At 41.9% G+C, this 4,493-nt stretch overlaps 1 long non-coding RNA gene across 1 annotated transcript; it reads right to left on the bottom strand.

Annotated features, from left to right (window-relative positions):
• Positions 1 to 856: 856 nt before the first annotated feature.
• Positions 857 to 4,071, bottom strand: LOC112261062. Its single transcript, XR_002955092.2, has 4 exons — positions 3,886 to 4,071; positions 2,160 to 3,488; positions 1,903 to 2,013; positions 857 to 898 (listed from the first exon to the last, which is right to left on the bottom strand). It is a non-coding gene; the product is annotated as an uncharacterized LOC112261062 (long non-coding RNA).
• Between the last annotated feature and the right edge of the window lie 422 nt (positions 4,072 to 4,493).

The raw sequence follows: 4,493 nt of genomic DNA, 5'->3' as shown, positions 1-4,493 counted from the left end.
GAATGGGGTTAACATCCCAAGATGTAGCCTTCAGAGACAAAATGTAATTGTGCACAGACTAAATTCACCAAACTTGAATACTGACAGGTGAACAAAAAACTGCTTCCTGCACAGTAAATATTCTGCAACGATCTGATTGATCACATAGCATACGTATCTATCTATCCATCCATCAATCAAACGCTCATTTTAATGAACTTGTCTAATGGATGAAGACACACTCTGAGTAAAAAACTTTGGAATCGGATGGCTAGGGACACTGATTGTGAGAGGCAGTGCCCAATTCATTTTGAGGAGTGCACGCCACTGCATAATGGATCAAGCAAAGCAATACACTTTGAAACACTTTGCAAGTTAATTAATGGCCCAGTAGGTTTTTACATCTTTCATTATGTATTTTTTTAATTGAACCTTTACTTAACTAGGCAAGTCAGTTAAGACCAAATTCTTATTTACAATGACAGCCTACCAAAATGCAAAAGGCCTCCTGCGGGGGCTGAGATTAAAAATATAGGATAAAACACACATCACAACAAGAGAGACAACACAACACTAGATAAAGAGATACCTAAGACAACAACATAGCATGGCAGTAACACATGACAACACAGCATGGTAGCAATACAACATGGCAGCAGCACAACATGGTAGCAGCACAAAACAGGGTACAAACATTATTGGGCACAGACAACAGCACAAAGGGCAAGAAGGTAGAGAGAACAATACATCACGCAAAACAGCCACAACTGTCAGTAAGAGTGTCGTCCATGGTTAAGTCTTTGAATGAAGAGATGGAGATAAAACTGTCCAGTTTAAGCGCTTGTTGCAGCTCGTTCCAGTCGCTAGCTGCGTCGAACTGAAAAGACGAGCGACCCAGGGATGTGTGTGCTTTGGGGACCTTTAACAGAAGAACACATTGGTTTGTCCCAGGAAGAACTTAATGATATTACACACAATAGGTATTTCTAAAGAAGTATTGATAACACTTTCTATCAGACGTGGGACCAAGTCATTGTTTTTACAAGTGACAAGTAAGTCTCAAGTCTTAGCACTCAAGTTCCAAGTCAAGACAGGCAAGTCCGAGTCAAGTCTCAAGTCAAGACCGACAAGTCCCCAGTCAAGTCTCAAGTCCAAAACTTTGAGTTTCGATTCCTAAATAAGTCATAATGTGCTCTTCACCAAATGTAATACCATTTCATGTTTTTAACAAGAGTAAGAGTTAGTATATTATATTTACGCAAAACATGAATGCTTTTAAATATATATATATATTTATTACTTTCCAAATAAACTTTATATTTCCATGGCAATACATGGGTAGCCATGAGAAAGACAGATCAGTATGACAACAAAAACAAAATATTGGAGTGCTCTCTCTCTCTCCAGATATACTCTTGACACCTAAAACAATCCTGCCATAAAGTTACAATCATTTATTAAAAGGTAAATCAAAACAACTGCTACTGAACTTCAAGTAGGCCTTCAATTTGAACACTGGCATGAATGTCTGAGAAAAAAATACAGATCCCAAAGATGGGGGATAAAACCTGAACATGGAGACTACGTGTGTGTGTGTGTGTGTGTGTGTGTGTGTAATGCATAAACAGTTTACTTTTTTCTCTTATCTCAGGGCCCTATGATGCATTGCATTTACAAAATACCAAATTTGATAAAAATCTGTCAGTCATTTGTGCACGATGAGGCCGCAGTTTGATGCCAACATGGCTAAAGACATGCTCCACCGGAGCACTGGAGGCAGTAACTGCCAAGACCCTGATGGCCACTCGGGACAGTGGAGGAAGAGCCTTCACATTCATTGCCCAGAACAAGAGGGCATTCTGTCCTTCGCATATGTAAAGGTAGTGACTGTAGTGATCCCAACAGCTTTCTTCTGCCTCTTACAGTATGCTGCAAACAGCTCTTCTTCTTGTCCAGGACTATGGTCCTCTCGCTCTTCCTCATCAACAAGAGGCACAGCTTGCTCAGTCCCTGCAGCATCTTGCAGAATCAGTTCTGGCAAAACATGTAAAAGCATAGCAGAAACAAAAAGGTCGGTATTAAAGTATTGGTGATGCAGTGGATTAAACAAAAAATATTATTGTTGCAGTCAATTGGATTAAATTATGAGAAAAAGTCACATTAAACTCAATAATATTTACCTTTCACTCTTTGTGCCACCTCCTCCTTGACCAGCACACCTGCTCCACCCACATCAGAGAAAAAGCCGGATCAAAGGCAGCTGCTTTGAGGTAGACTGGATCTGAAAAGGGGGCAGTGATTCCATCTTGTCTTGGCCATTTTCACATTGATGAAGATTCCAATAAATATTTTGTTCAGGGATGCATGGAGACTTCTGACCAGGCCGCTCAGGAAATGGACTTGATTCTTCTGCTGCTCCAGGTGGTGATTTAGGGACAGGACAGAGGGAACAACAGAACTGATTGTGACTATCTTCTCCCCCTGTGTCATATCTGTTGCTCCAAATGGCTTCAGGATGTCCACCAACTCCTTATTCCACTCCCGTACTGTGAACAACAACTCCTTGTGCCCAGCCTTTTCTAGAACATGACAGAGCTTTAGATGGCCACATTGGATTACTGCCTTCACTTTACTCAGTGTTGAGTTCCATCTTGTGTTGACAGCAGTAGGCATGCCTCTTTCCCCAAATTTGAATGTTGTGCTTGTATGCAGCAGTGAGCTGATTTTCGATAACTTTGAAAGAGAAGGAGTCATCACTTTTGTTTCTTTCAAGCCATCTCCCACAACCAGCTGGAGAGTGTGGGCAAAACACTGCGAGCGCTGTTTTTTTTGCAATAGCAGCATCCACTGTCTGCTGGTCTTCCAGGGTTAGGTCATTCCAGAGCTCTGGGTCATCATTGTGATCTTCATCATGTACTCCATCATCCTGTTCAATGGAGAAGCACACCGTGAATGCTTTTCTCATGTTGGCAGCATTGTCACTAATGATATAGTTCAATTTATCTTTAATGCTGTACTCATCACATATGGCCTCAAATTGCTCACAGATTCTTTCGGCCGTGTGTGGGCCTTTGAAGCGGTCACAGGCCAAGAGATTGGACTTTGAGCTGTATCCTCTCTCCATCTTTCTCCATACAGTGCACAGTGACACCAAGAAACCCCCTCATCTTTTGGTCGGACCAAATGTCCACTGTGACTGAAACATGGTCTGTGTCGCTCAAATGAGTTTTCAGTTTTTAACATCTCTCTGTAGCGAGGTTCTCTACTTTTGATGTCAATGTTCTGCGACACACTGGGCTGTACTTACTGTCAACCATTGACAGAAAGTGACGAAAACTTTTTTCGGCAAGTTGCAATCGATAACCAGGTTGGACAGTATTGCTTTGTTGATAGCTTTCTGCTGTGGATGATTCATGCTGTACTGCCCTACACGGGTCTCCATGAACTGTGAGATTGGAGACTTTTGTGGTTCACTTCTGACACTTTTGTTCTTCTGGAATTGTTCAAATCTGTAAGAGGTAAGCATATCAAAAAAGTATTGAGCCGCTGCAATAGCACCCCCCCATAGGGATCGACTCTTGAGGATCGCTATGGGGCGCATAGGAGCGATGTAGGCTTGTACACAATCACCCGACCTTACACACACACACACACACACACACACACACCCTCTCTGTCTGTGGTTACAGTAGGCTAACATATGTCAATGGTTTTAGGAACAGCAGTAACATCAGGCAGGATTTAGGCTACCAACTGCCTAACCAGTTGTAGCTCAATCTTGTGTGCAATGATTACGTTCCCGCACTGAATGACTGTGTGGAGGCTCATTGATTTAACGTTACGTTAGCCTACATGCTACACTAGCAAAGTTATATATAGCTGTCGGCTATATTAGCAACGACTTACCGTTCTTTGTGCAGCTTCAAATGTCAAACAAAGTTGGAAGTTGTTGCGCTTCCGTCTATAATTTTCTTCCCGCATGTTTTGCAAGTTGCAATCCATTTTTTGGTGACTACAGTATTGTCTTTATATCCGAAAATAATAATTTGGGGTATCATCTTTACAAGGGCTCCATCTGAATTCACCCACCAATGTTCCTCTGCACTGCCATGCGCAACTTTTTCTCTGCTGGCACAATTTGATTGGCTGCTGTCCGATTCAAACTGTAATCCGTTAAATGACGAGTTGATGCGGTGCAATTTTTTTTAATAGCATAATTTTTCATATTTGGGCTTGGGGAGGGTATCAAGTCAGTTCGAGTCAAAAGGCTTAAGTCCAAGTTTAGTCACGAGTCATTGGTGTTAAAGTCAAGTTGCAAGTCATCATATTTGGGACTCGAGTCTGACTCGAGTCCAAGTCATGTAACTCGAGTCCACACCTCTGCTTTCAATTAACCCCATTTAGATAATGCGTTAAACAGAGACAAAATGGGTTACAATTTCCCCACTTGCGCTGCCGAATAGCTAGTTTTAAGGTGGCGCATCTGGTAAAAAACTTTGGGAAGACTGTCACAG

Source organism: Oncorhynchus tshawytscha, linkage group LG10, assembly GCF_018296145.1.
Source record: "Oncorhynchus tshawytscha isolate Ot180627B linkage group LG10, Otsh_v2.0, whole genome shotgun sequence".
Classification (NCBI taxonomy): domain Eukaryota; kingdom Metazoa; phylum Chordata; class Actinopteri; order Salmoniformes; family Salmonidae; genus Oncorhynchus; species Oncorhynchus tshawytscha.
The sequence above is the reverse complement of the archived record's forward strand: the minus strand, read 5'-3'. Positions and strand labels throughout refer to the sequence as shown.